General features: G+C 42.6%; 1 long non-coding RNA gene across 2 annotated transcripts; it reads right to left on the bottom strand.

The window, feature by feature from the left end:
• Positions 1–5317: 5317 nt before the first annotated feature.
• LOC112571145 lies at positions 5318–13945 on the bottom strand. 2 transcript variants are annotated; one of them, XR_003100754.1, is made up of 3 exons: positions 13574–13945; positions 9764–10327; positions 5318–7556 (listed from the first exon to the last, which is right to left on the bottom strand). It is a non-coding gene; the product is annotated as an uncharacterized LOC112571145 (long non-coding RNA). The 2 variants fall into 2 exon arrangements; XR_003100755.1 differs by lacking the exon at positions 13574–13945 and adding an exon at positions 12253–12939.
• Between the last annotated feature and the right edge of the window lie 509 nt (positions 13946–14454).

Below are 14454 nucleotides of genomic sequence, written 5' to 3'. Positions count from 1 at the left end.
CGTGCATCCGCCTTTACAGTTGGTAGCTTTCAACAACCTCTACCTCCGCCACCACCCACCCACACATTGAGAGATGGAGGGTGGAGAGAAATGTCGGCCGCTGCCGCTGATGCACATCGCTGACGTACAGAGGGTCCCTGACGCACGTTACGACACGTACAGGCCCCGTATGCAAGAAACACCGTTAGCCAATCGTCGCGATAGAGCCTTTCGGTCCGAAAGCTATAGCAGCGATAGTCTCCCCACTAACGTGGTAAGCAGGGACACGCCGATAGAGCTCCACTAGCTTTCGGCGCGGGAAGGCAGTTCTATAAATAGCTTCCGGGTAGGCCCGAATTTCATGCGCTACTGCGCATGTATTTGTTTTAAAAGTAGCGTTTACTTTTTCTCCCTGACGATGTCCTTTTGCAGAAAAAACGGGAAACAAAACATATGCGACATGGAAATTAAATTTTGTTAGAGGAGATATCCATGGAAAACAAAATTCTTTACAGCTGCTTCTCCAACAAAAGAACGATACCCAAAAAAAAAAAAAAAAAAACCCACCAAACAAACAAACAAAACAAAAAAAAAAATTTGGAAAAAAAAATTGCGGCCAAGGTGTTGGCAAGCAGGGTGGCTGTTCTGTACCAGAAATAAAAGATAAATGGATCTACAAAAATAGACAAGGCTTCAAAAAAAAAACAAAAAAAAAAAACGAGGCAAATAAAACAGTTGGAGACAAGGGAATGCCACCACCTTAATATGAAGAGGCTGTTGCTGCGATCTTTGGCAATAACACCTACCCTGATCAGTGGTATTGGAGGTAAGTGACACATTAACTGGCTAAAAAAGTATATAAAACAGTAAATGACAGAATAATTACTTATTTTTATTTATATTTTTTATGAAATTATAATAGAAAATGTGATTATGTTTTGCAAATCAGCTGGATGTAGGGAGGGGAGCAGTGAAACATATTGTATGCGTTGGATGTTTAAATCACGCTTATAATTGTTAATATTACACGCTTTACATTCTTGGTAACTGGGGACCACAGCACCACAGGTTGAAATGGGTTGGTTTAAATCTTGCCTCAAATGCAACCATTATTTACTTTTCTTTTATTGTTTATACATCAGCTATATGCTTGTTCATTAAATGAAGTACAATTTTTAAAACATGTTTTTTTTTATTGCAGTGAAATGGTCCAGATTCACAGGAGGTAAGCAGGCTGAATAATTTCAATGTTTTACGGTGGCTCTATTGTGAACTTTGCGCGCAGAATGCTGTGTTCTGAAGTTTGTGTGCAACATGTTGCCATCTCAACAATACACAATGTCTTAAATTTACATAGTGAAATTTATTTTACTCTCAAACGAGTTACAATCACACATTTTTAAAACAAAGCAAAATGAAAAGTGAATAATTGCATCCACACACAAATATATATATCCCACATTTAAATGATATTTTCTGTCCATTTTTGCAGGATTTGATAATTTTCTGACACTTTACACTAAATCAGTTTTGTGGATAACATCACTTTTCTTTAGAATGCTATTGATGTATATGCAGAAAACTCTAATTGCCACTCTTGCAACCATCATTTACTACATATTTTTCTTTGCTCTGCCACAGAATATTCAAGTCCCTTCAAATCGACAAACTTCTATCCGTCAACACCACCTGGACAACTGGAAAACCCTTAGAATGAAAAAAAGAAAGACAGCCAGCAAAGGAGATACAGAGCAACAGCTCATGATATAACATTTCAAAGACCAAAAAGCAGTCTATTATAAGCCAAATGGAAACTAGAAATTAAAATCTCAAACTAGAAGTCTGGCTGCTAAACGCTAAATAAGCAAGCTAGACAAAGAGAAAATGATAATTAAAACTAGCATACTGCCAGTGTATGCATTTTTGTATATTAGAGTGGATCTGTATACAGTTAAAAAATGTGGGTGACAGTACAAAGTCACACCCCCCTCCCCCCTGCAACAGCTACTCAAAAAAAGTGAGATGCAATGCAAACTAAAAAATGTGGGGTTACAGTACAAAGCATCAACACACACAAACTCATACACCTGCAACACAATATTCTGAAGTGAGATGCAATGCGAAATTAAAAAAAATGTGGGTTTACAGTACATAGTCTCAACACACACACACACACTCCACCTGTAACAGTATTCAGAAGTGAGATGCAATGCAAAAAAAAAAAGTGGGTTACATTACAAAGCATCAACACACACCACACCTGCAACAGGTATTTAGCAGTGAGATGCAATGCAAAATAAAAAATTTGTGTACAGTACAAAGCCTCAACACACACAAACTCACACACCTGCAACACATAATTCTGAAGTGAGATGCAAAGCAAAATGAAAAAATGTGGGTGACAGTACAAAAGTCTCAACACACACACACACCCTGCAACAGGTATTTAGCAGTGCAAACTAAAAATTTTTGGGTTACAGTACAAAGCCTCAACACATCACAAACTCTCTCACACAATGCAAATCCTATGTCAAAAACTAGAAGGTTTGACTGTCACATTACAGTCATGTTAGTCTGCACAATACCTAAGCTAGGATGTTAATTTTGCCTTTTTCAAATTTAAAATATCATTTAAAAAGCAACTAATCATGACTAAAATCAAATAGACAACAAGCTGAACAAGTTTTATCAGCAGCATATAGTAACTGATTTATTCTGTACCTGTAACAGTGGAGAAAGCGACGCACGTCGATTCGAGGATTCGATTGCTGCTGCAATGTCATTTGTCAGTTCTAAACCATCGTGTCTTTTAAATTTACATTTCTGGTAAAGTTCTTGGTCGTTGTACCGGTCCACGGGCGAGGATTCCTGTCCCGAAAAAACACGTTCGCGGCGCAAACAGCGTCGAATACGGTCCCCGAACCTCCAGTCCGCCATCTTGTGCTTTCGGTACGATAGCGAGCTAACGGAGGGGTGAGGCTCCATTAGCCATAGAGCTACGATAGCTGGCTATCGGCGGTCCCTGCTTGCGAATTTTCCCGCGCTATCGTGACGAAAGGGATATCGTACCTTTAGCGGCGCTATCGGTGCTCCCTGCTTACGGGGCCAGGACATTCCAGTGTTGTCCTCCCTTTCGGAACCGGAAATCCACGTCGGTACTAAAGTCGAGCTTACGGCGCACAAAGTAAAAAGTAGGCTCGTGGTTTTTCTCCGAAGGCTAAGTATCAACACCATTTGAGAGAATGACGCAGTTTAGCCACACCTGTCAACCCCTGTAAGCAATCCCAGACCGTGGAAAGTGCACCGAGTGACATCAGGTGAGGTGAGCTAGTCTTTTGTTGACTTCTCTCACAATTGCGAGACTCAAGTAGCATCCTGGACCGACGAGTCTTGTTTTCACGGGTACACAGAAGGGCGTGTACAGACAAGCGTTCGAGCAAACGTATCACGCACACAGACACACGTACTTACACGTGGAAAGCGGAAAGTCGAGTGGTTGGAGCACTGACTTCCTGAATCCACTCTCGGACCGGTTCGATACCCCATGTGGCGCAGCGATCTTTTTTTTTTTTTTTTCTCCCTGTCGACCCAGCTGTCGGAAATTAGCACATCCCTCCGTAGATGTGTGGGATAAAGCAGCGGAAGGGAGAGAAGATGGGCACTCATCTTCATAAAAAAATTACCTCGAGTAGTCTCTAACACCTCACTCCCAGCGACATTAAAAAAAGAGGTCAGGTACGCATTTTGGGACGGAACTACAGGCTGACTGAAATTTCGAGAATTCGATATCATAGATAACCTTCAATTGATGTAGTAGAGGTGACTAAAAAAGTTACTTTGGTAGGCGGGCGGCTACAAAGTGAGTACCAGGTAAGATGGGAGTCAGAGTGTCCTGCCAAGCCGCACGTGCTGAACGAAAGACTGAAAACTTGGGTATTTAACGTTTTCAAAAATGTTTAGCAGATTCTGTAAGGGGCAATGGGGTTTGTAGAAATATCCGACGCCGGACAGCCGTTTTTTTTAAAGTAGGCAGAGCCGCCGAGAGCCAGCCCGGGCCCCGGGACAGACGACCTCTCCGGGCCCCTTGTAATGCTTGGGTGTTCTGTCCTTAGACCTTTCTTTAAAGAAAAAGAAAAGGAGAAGAAGAAAAAAAAATCCACTGACCAAGGCCGGGCCCCCTTGACAGCCGCGGGCCCGGGTACAACAGACCCCCCTGTCCCCCCCTCTCGTCAGGCCTGAAAGTAGGAAAGTGCTTCCACCTTGCAGCGATTTCGTTCCATGGAGGGAGAGGGAGGGAAGAGGAAACCAGAGTACCCGGAGAAAACCTACGCCCAGCCTTGCGAACAGATGTTACACACAGAGAGTGTCCCTAGACGAGATCTGACCCCTGAGGTGCTCACTGCAGTGGTGACAAGCGAGTGTTATAACCACTACAGTACAGGGAGTTCCTGCCGGACAGCTCTTTACTTCTCTCCGAGACAGAGCAGCTGCCAAGACGAGCTACGAGTGGTGAGTGAAGCTCACTTTCCCAGAAAAATTATTTTGTCTTTGTGCATTTGGGTTTTGAAAATTTTTTATTAACTTTTTTAGGTGTTTTTGTAAGTAAAGATATCTATTGATCCGTTAATCGATTTTAACGATAAATAAGTGCAGCTGTTTATGTCGGGCAGCAAAAGACGAAGGCTACTACAGACACGGACAGAGACATACATCCGTGACTACAGGAGTTCAAGCTTCGTTGGATACGTGGAAGGACCACTGGCCAGGGACTCGGGGCTGTGAAGCATGTCTAGGTCGCCCATCCCCCATAGGAGGCACCTACTGCGCGCAATTCAGCGGCAACTACGTCAACCCACAGAGACATTTCTTTGTGTGTGTTTGTGTGTGTGTGTTTTCCCAAATAACAACGAATCAATAAAATAAAAACTGTGGCTTTTAAAGAACACAATCTTTTATATTTCCAGTGCTGTTCAGTTCTGCAACATGTAGTTCCGATGATCCTGGTGTCAAAGAAACTTGACTAACACTGATGGTTCTGGCATTAAAGAGTCTGGACATTCTCGCCAGAAACTACTAAACTTTTCTGACGGCTCTGCCTGCACCACTGTCTGGATACTTCTTCATCTCCATCCTTGGCATCGTGCTGGTGCACCTTCACTTACATTTACGAGATATTTCAGATTTACTAAAGGTCATAAGTCATGCATCTATCGCGATGTAAGTGTAAAAATGTACATTTAGTCGTTCTGATATTTTTCTCTTGTTATTCTTATAGAATGGAGCAGCAGCAGCAGCACACACACACACACACATTCATTTATACCTAAAACAAACTAAAAATACGTTGAAACAATGTTTAATAAAATGTCACTCTGGATTAACATTTGAAACATGAAATACCAAGCAATCAACAGTAAGGGCAAGAACAGCGAGAGTTAAAACTTATCATAGGTCAACATAGGACACAATTATAAAACCTTCTGTCGTCTTACAGTACCGGTTGATTGATGGACACAGGATGACGATAATAAGAATAGAAACAGGAAAAATAATTTACCAGCGATTTAAGTGGGTGGTTTTGGTGGCTTGTAATTACAGCAAGAAACCGTATCAAAAAGTTATGTATATATAAACATTAAATAAAACATTAAAACAGTAAAGCTTTGAAATTCGAAATAAAACGAATACATCTTAAAAATCAACAAAGTTGACTACTTATTTACCCTTTAGAAATAATAAAAATAAGCCTTATAGGCTTGTGGGTTAAGGCCAGGTAGAGAACAAAATTGTTGGTAAGATGCAAAATAGGAGTCTCGCCGTTGTACATGCCAAGACACGAATACATACAAAAGTCATTATATGTGAAAGCGATTATTTCAAATATCAAATGAGTTATAGCTGCAGTGAAATTCTAAGGAAAAAGAGTATAAAAAGTTAGTCATATTTTTACAAATAACAGCAGTTCGCTTCTATTTGATTATCGTGCGCTTTGGCGCAAGACAACTTCTCAGATGGGAAGTTTCTCCACACCTTCGTTCTCAGATTGGAAGCAGAAATTTACCATCATTTTTCCCTTGTCAGAATTTTGGTTGTCTGTCAAGTAAGCCTAGTTTTATTTAGCTTAGTGGATAACTACTTAACGACACCAACAACAGCCACATGGCTCTCACCTCTGTCCTTAGTTTCACATTTCTTTATACGTATTCAATATGCAAGTCTACAATTCTTTGGTCGAAATTTCATTCGTAGCAGTGAAAACCCTGCGCTATCATCTTTTTTTTTTATCCACGAGGATAAATGTTGTTCCCGATGATGTAGTTGTTTTAATCGAACAATAAATTTTGTCGGTGAAGAGATTAGCTAAACCATTCTTATTCACTGCATTAATTTTTTTAGCGAAGACATCTTTGGATGGAAGTATACCACAACCTTTAATCATCATCAAGGGCTGTTGGTAATGTACTTGACAAACATTTACTTGAGTACAGATAGCCGTGGGTTACATCGCTGTTTGTTGGCGGCATGCACGTTGCTGTAGTCAGTGGGTGCATGCCAGTCGCCATGCATCATCAGAAGCGCCTGTCGCCAGAGGCTCACGACACCACCTCGGGCAGCTGGGATGTGAAACCTGTCGCCATCAACTGTTCATACATAGGGAAGCAGCTGCTGAGGTCGCAAGGCTGAGATGGACTCAGGTAAGTTTGTATGTGGGCCCGTTATTCGTCGTGTTTGTCAGGACACCTGTCCGGGGTCGTGACGTCAGGAGTGTACTTGCCTGTTGATGGTGCGCGTGTGTGAAGGACCAAGAAACGTGCCTACATCACTCTCCTAAGGTCACTTCCAGTGTTGATCGACACCACCATCTACTACTACAGCAACAATAAGGCGAGTTTTAATAGGTACAAATAAAGGCAAAGAGTTCGTTAGCTTAGAGTGGCAGTGAAAGTTAGTGGATCACGTGTCAAGGACCCAATATGTGGATATTTGTGTATGTGTGACAGAGAGGGTCGTGTGCTACATCTACTGGGCACAACGTGTCCCATCTTATGCAAGTTCCTCTGCGACTGTACCCACAAAACAATCTCAACAGCACTGATTATCTTCAAAATACTGGTTGTCAGCGTCGACGTCTAGATGCTTGACACTGAGTGGTTGACTTCCATCTGATGTAGTCATTGTACGTAAACTTCAGCCACGGCTGGCTCGCAATGGCCTTATCGTAGCACGTGCCTAAGTACTTGGCCAGGTTGACCACTTCTGTTGGCCCGTCGATGGACGAAGTGTAGGGGATGTAGTAGGTGTAGTTCAGCAAGGTCATGCCCACAATAAGGGTATAGTTGCGGTCAGTTCTGGTCAGCCTGATGAAAGGATCGAAGTACCCGAGGCAGCACAAGAACGGATACACCGGCGAAGGAGCGAGTGCCTGACGGGTCGAGGGCGATGGAGGCCCCCGTCTCGCAGTCCTTCTCCAGCGTCTCGCTCTGACGCAGGTGCTTGGTGCAGTACCTCCGGTCCTCCTCCGTGATGCACAGCACGGCCACCAGAAGAGCGCTGATCAGTCCACACAGTGCTGTCCCCTGTACACATTCACAAACAAACAACATTGTCATCAACATCTGGATAGAGAACTGCATTTTCTAATCACAGGTCTACATGGCGATTCATTTACTCAACTCATCAACACCCCATTATAGTTTCGACACTTCAGTTACAGGGGAGGAATAACCCACAGTCATCATAAAAACGACGATCCTGAGATGTAAAGTAATTTGAGTGTGCAGGCAGTCGTGAAAGTATGGAAGAAGTGAGCTAGTTCGCTTATAACACAGACGCCATTAGAAGAGTTGGAACAAAGATTAAAAAAAAATAAGAACTTAAAAAAATTTATAAGTTTAAAAAGTAAAGATTTAGCACATACATGGGTGGCTATATAGGGTGCCAGGGGTTGTACTTGGTCTGCTTCGATCTAGCTTTTTCAAAGTGATTACCTCTTTGATACTTTGATGTAGGTAAAGAAGTTAGCGGATGTGAGTTGAGAAAGTAGAGCGATATGCGGGGGCGGGGAGACTGAAACTTGGAGCAGACGAATTTTGGTTTCTCGACATCACTCCAGAAGAGCTTCTGTTTAGACCACGATTTCTAATTAACTGTTGGGACTAATGTCGACTAATTAACATTTGCTGTAACATATGCACAAAGAGACCTTTCAAAAACTGCGTGAAGACATTTCTGCGCGTGTGGTGGTAACAAACCCGGGAAGACATTGTGGGTTACTGTACTTTAGCTGTTCTCAACACGTGTGGCCGTCACATGATAGTACAGATGACTGGGACTGGAAGGCTACGACTATCCCGTCTTCAACACACGACAGCTCTTTGTGAATGAACAAGGAAAACGTGTTTTTGTGCTCGACACACGAATACTTCTAACTGCCAACAGCAACAGTTCGTTCTCACGAGAGTTGGTTTTCAGGGTTGTGTACGTTTTCTTCATGGTGTAGCTAACATGCGACAACCTGCGACTAACATCTGACAATCTTTTACCCTTTTAGATGCAGCCCTGTATAAAGTATACTTTTCTTCTTGTTTACTGTGTTATTTTAAAAAAAGCAAAAACAGCGAAAATTCTGTGTTTTGCAGCGTCTTTTCGATTTCCGAATGGCAACAGCTGTCAAAGAAACAAATATGGTGAGACTACGTACACCACCCAAACCTATCTCTACAAGCTGTATGCTGTTTTATTTCTGCGTTTACTAGCTAAGAACTTGCTGTTTTGATAGTTGAACTAACTTTATTAACATGTCCGGATCATGAACGGGAAAAGAACCGTTGTTGAGTTCAGTCAGCCGTGACGGCGCTGCCGCCGTAACTACGTGACTTATAGAACGTAGTCATCTTGCAGAACCGATTCATCTGAAACTTGCTGATGAGACTGAAGAGAAAGTTAATGATAGGACAATGTGGAAACAATTAATTATTAGTCAAGACAAGGAAGGAAGATTTAAATTATTTAAAGTTAAACGGTCTTTCACTGTTTTGCTGCTTCTCTCCCCCTAATTCCCCCTCCCCAAAAGACACTGTTACGTGTTCTTTCTTATCCTGTGCACAGCTGCTGCCACAAACACCCGTGAAGACACATCAGACGATCGTTATTAGATTGTTACACTGATTATCTATTTTTGTTTGTGTACTGGGCTTGATGTTACCCCCCTGTGGTGAATATCAGCAGGTATACAGGTATCACATTTATTGCCTATTCAAGTGAGACCCGTTTCGAAAGTGAGGCTAACGATTCAGTAGATTGTCGTTTCTTAAAATTTAGCTTTGTGGAAGGTGTGGTTCCCGTTCAACCCGCTAAGGTTGATTGCGTGACGTATTCAAAAACAGGATCTGCTTGTGGGTTGGCGGGGGGTGGGATCGTTGTGTTGGAGGAATCTACGATAAGCGGACTGATGAAAATCGCTATTATGTATTAAACTTGTTATAGGTAGAACGAATTCTATATAAAATGGACGGTTTTCAGGAAGAGTCGTTTACCTGAGGATGGTGTTTCCAGGCGACTAGTGTATAAAGATGAGCAAAAGATATTGTGATAAGAAATTTCACTTATAACCAGATTAAAAGAGATCAGTATGTCCTTAGAGAAGTCAAAGGTAGATGTGGTTGATGGATGGATGGGAAATAGAAACCTCAAAAACTTTCATTTAACAAGAGCGTGTGAAAACAGGAAGACAGCTAATGAGAGAAATCTTACAGAAAGCTTTCATTTTAAAATGTTTAATTACCTTCATCGTTGTGACGGAGCCGAAATTCCCAAAACGGAAGAAACCTCTTGTGTGATGTTAGTCTGAGGCAAATGACGACGATATTGCGAATCCAGAACGGCGATCAGCGCACACAATAAAAACTAGAACGTCAGACAAGGGGAGTTAATCCTTGATGTCACTCCCTGACAGAGTTGTCCGCGGGACGTTGTGCTGCGGTCAGTTCCAAGGGCTGCGTCCGCGTGAAAATCAAGCCTTGAGTCACGTGCAGAAGAGAGTGGTGCGTGCCGACAAGAAGTCTGACAAACAGCGGCACACGCAGGCTTTAAGTAGTTGTCTCCTCCTGTGGGTTGGGGTGGGGAAAGGGGAAGATGCGAAATATTTTGTCCAATGACTGCTTCGATCTCCAGCCTCTTCCCACCCCTACTCTTCTGAGCCTTCATCTCCTGCCTGACGCCAACTCGCTCGCTGGTAGGTCACACGACTTCGCTGTGAGGTCTGTTGACACTTGTCTACTCTCACCACACCCTCTCGAGTCTGCTCCAATCAAATTGCCCAGCGTGCTCACCCTGTACCATTCTCTGCCTGAGAACATAAATCCTTTGATGATACGTAATACCATATGTTATACCATAATATTTTCTTAAAATCAACCATATATTTCGAAAATGTTTCCCCCTTCTCTCTCTCACACTCACACGCACGCAAAATAGCAAATAGCTGAATAAAGAGTATTCCATTGATTACTATCAATAAAAAGTTCATGCTGTCGATAATTTTATGGTATAAAGAACTCCCGTCCAAAAAAAGCACTCTGGTGGTGATAAATGGACAAGCTTGGCAAAGTTGTTAAATAACTATCATTACAAAAGTTAATCAAAAGTTTGTCCATATTGTTTCTTTGACAGCTGTTGCCATTCGTTTCTGGAAGCTACTGTGTCGGAGCCACTAGCCTGGCTAGAGATAACTCAGCAAGAGTAGACGTTTTCTTCAAACATTAACACGGAGTACTACCAACATCCTGATGATTGGGAAATATTCAGGACAAGCTGATTGTCATGGGAATAGTTTATATGAAAAGAATTTCTTTTTCAAAACACCTTGAAACCTGCAGCTCTCAAATGTTGTCTAACGTTTCATCCAGCTCGACAAAGTTCTGCGTGGCCACAGGAAACCAACAAGCCATAGTTTTAAGACATCGGAAACTTTGGTCAACATGTTGAGGTAAGTCTAATCTTGTTTGACAATGCAGTTGGACTTAATGATACTTCTAAAGTTTTATGCTTCAAAAGATTGTCAGTGGAAGTTATACAAATAGAAAAAAAAACCCTCTGTAAATAGTTCTACTTCTCGTTCACTCAGCTGCACTGAGACGAATAAAATCAGGCCTTAGTTCTATGGATGTCCATAGTGAATGACTCCCTCATCACTGGTGGAAAATTTGGTGCTTGCCATATACACCCCTGTGGAAGCGCAGTGCCGACTATCCAAATACACATCTAATTTGAGAGTGAAATACACATTTTATTTTCAACATAATGTTATAGAAAGCAATTTAAGTTGAAAGAAAGTATGCGATTTTAGAACTGGAATTCGACCAGCGGTGCACAGGGCACCCAAAGCACACGCACAAGAAGACGTGGTTCGTCTCTTGAGTGAGGACTGGGATTTGTTGGACCACGTGACTTGAATCTGCAATGCATCAGTCAAGAGGGTTCGTGGTTCCGGAGCTTGATGCTTCCTTAGCGCTTTGTCTGCAGTGTTGCTACTGTTGGCCTTAAATTTCTTTATTTCGTTAGGTTTTTAAAAAGATGTAGCTTGGGTTTGTTCTACTCGAGAACAATTTAAGATTTAACACAAGGTTACGTTTCCAGCTCTAAACTCTCAGCTACCCACTACCTAGAGTCAGTAAATCAGGGAGAGAGGAATCTTGTTTTCTCTCGGCTTTCGCTGAAGTGAAAATCAGTTACCTAGCAAGAGCCTATAATACATAAAATTGGTCCAACTGAACATACGGCTTCTTTAATGTACCACGTATCCACTTTCTTATTCAAATAGCTTGAAGGCCTTCATCGGAAGTGGAATGTATTATTGGACCCTCTCAATGGACCAAGGCATGGCGGTGAGCTCCTGTATGAAGACAGACACCGATGCTCGATACTTGCACATCCAGACTTTATGATCAGTGCTTGTAACCCCATTTCGCATCCGTTCACCAGCCAACCAGTCATCCATCCATCCAGGACAAGCAGATGTAATTACCAGTTAATTGCCCAGACATTCCCCGGCGACTCGCTACCAGGCTGTCGAACGCAAGGTGAACTAAGTGACATATGGAGCGGTTGTTGTAAAATGACATTATTCGGTGTCGAAACGATGAAAATGCGTATTCTCTTTTGTTGAAATGCTTTTTGAAGAGAGGTTGTGACGCAAACACTTTCCGCTGTTGCCCCTTGGCAGTAAATAACGGGCAATAACGTTGTGTGCAAGCGGACGTTATTCATACACACCTGGTTGTCCTCGTGCACTATGTTCTTCAAACCAACTGTGCGTTGGATTGCGGGGGATTGAGGCTGACCAACTGTTTGACGGAGGGTAAAGAGAGCCGAACAGTTGTGTGATGGCGGGAGAATGGATCTGACCATCTGTATGACAGACAGAGGTGGAAACTAACTGGACACTGGAGTCTTTAAACGCTGAAAACAATGAAACGTTAAATGAACTCTCGCACAAAGTACTCTCCTCCCAGAGGCCAGTTCTTGTATCCTCTGAGTAACCTTCTGTAAGTTTACAGATAATAGTCAAAGGGTTTTACGACTGAGACAAAAATATAACAAACTTTTACATAGTGACTCGGGAGGAGGCGAGGAGGAGGGTGACGGATAGGCGGGAGGTCAGAGCACCAATTTCCAAGGTCGGAAACAGGCAGACTAGTTGATAAGACACCACCATACTTACCCAGTATACTTTCCCCACTCGATCCATCTGTTGAATGGATAAAGTAAGGGTCGTCACCTAACTTTTTCTTGCCGTTTGGGGATTCCCGACAGCTGGGTCGACTGCGGGAAAAGTTCGCTGCGCAACACGGGAATCGAACCTACGCGCCTCTACTTTCGGACACCAGTGCTCTGGCCACTCGGCTTTCTTGGTCCCAAACATCATAGAGTAAGTAACTGTTTCCGTTGGACACTCTTCTCTCTTTTTTTTCACTGGTTGCCGGAGAGGACAACACGGTCGTTCTCAAAATACAAGACCACACACGTCCCATCCAGATCCTTGGCGCCACGAACGTCCACGGGTATGTCACCTCAACAAACGATCCCATCTCTATCATTGACTGTATCCCTGACAACGTGAACTTACCTATGTCATACTGAGCTCAGTCTAGTTCAGTCAAGTTCTCTCTTTAGCAGACCTTTAATAACTGAGCGATGTCATGTGTAGTCTGTCGCATATTGATAAACACATAAAAGTGTATACAGGCGCGGGACGAACGGTGAGATTCGAATGCTAGTGCAACGGCCTGGTGTTTATGGCAACGTTAAAGTTTTAATGCAGTCGAGCGTCGCTACTGCCGAGAGTGCATTTTAATCGCACAATGCAGGTTTATTGTCAAAGCAGTCGATGTAAACAAGTTTGAGAATTTGAAGCCTGTCAATGCTAGGTAAATATGTTTTCAGTTTGTTGACATTATAAACGAAACCCCTGTTTACTTTTTACTTTTTCTTTTTTTTTTCTTGCTATTAGTAATTAAAACAAACTGATTGGAAAAAGGAAGGCTGATGTACAGTTGTGCACCATAAACAACTTGTGATCAATAGCTCAACTCACTTGCAAGCCATGTTGTCATCAGGTGAGTAAAGAGAGGACATTTCACCCTCAGAGGGAGATAACTTCCGACATCTTGAGTTTTCTCACATGGTTGTTCGTGTCATGAAAACTTAGATGACTTCCGTGCTCAAGAATATGATAAACGAGTTTCCAACAGCTGTTCGCGAACTGTGTTTCCTGATGGAAGCCGATTTCCTGTGGGAGGATGACGAACTGCGCTGGGATGCGTGACCGCTTGGCTTCAGCCTCGCTTCCCTCCTTTACCTGGACAGGTGAACGCTGCAGGAAGGAGTTTGTCATCTACCGTACGACGCTCGCTCTCGGCAAAAATTGTCATTTATAGTTTAGTTTCGTTATACTCCCTCCTTCTCCCTCCCAGCACCACCTGCGTCTGCGCATCTTCAGCTGACTCCACCCTGCTCTACACAAACTACACGCACACACATACACATATATACACAAAGAGATTGCGAGAGAGCGAGAATAGATAAGAATTAAATTAACATAGAAATACAAACAAGTTGAGGCATTTGTTATTAGCATTTTGAAGTATGCCTAAAAATAAAGTTATGATGTCGATGGGGAGGATCTGCACTGAACAGCCTTGCTTTCAACGTGCATATGTTAAGAAGAAAAAAAAATCCTCCTAGAAAAGAAAACTCTCACGTGGCACAGTTTCGCTCGTACCCTAGTGACACAGAGGTAACAAGTCTGTCATGCAAAGTAAAGCTGTTAATAAACACATTTACCTCGTCTACAAAATATTAAGAAGTGGGACAGGTTGCTATGTTTAGATATATGAGACGAAGGTCGACACCACGATTCATCTCGGTTAGGCCCAGACTGAGAGTCATCTCTAGACAGAGAAAGGCTCCGACGAT

This window comes from Pomacea canaliculata, linkage group LG8 (genome assembly GCF_003073045.1).
Source record: "Pomacea canaliculata isolate SZHN2017 linkage group LG8, ASM307304v1, whole genome shotgun sequence".
Taxonomy (NCBI): Eukaryota; Metazoa; Mollusca; class Gastropoda; order Architaenioglossa; family Ampullariidae; genus Pomacea; species Pomacea canaliculata.
Note: the sequence above shows the minus strand (reverse complement) of the source record. Positions and strands in the feature narration are given on the sequence as shown.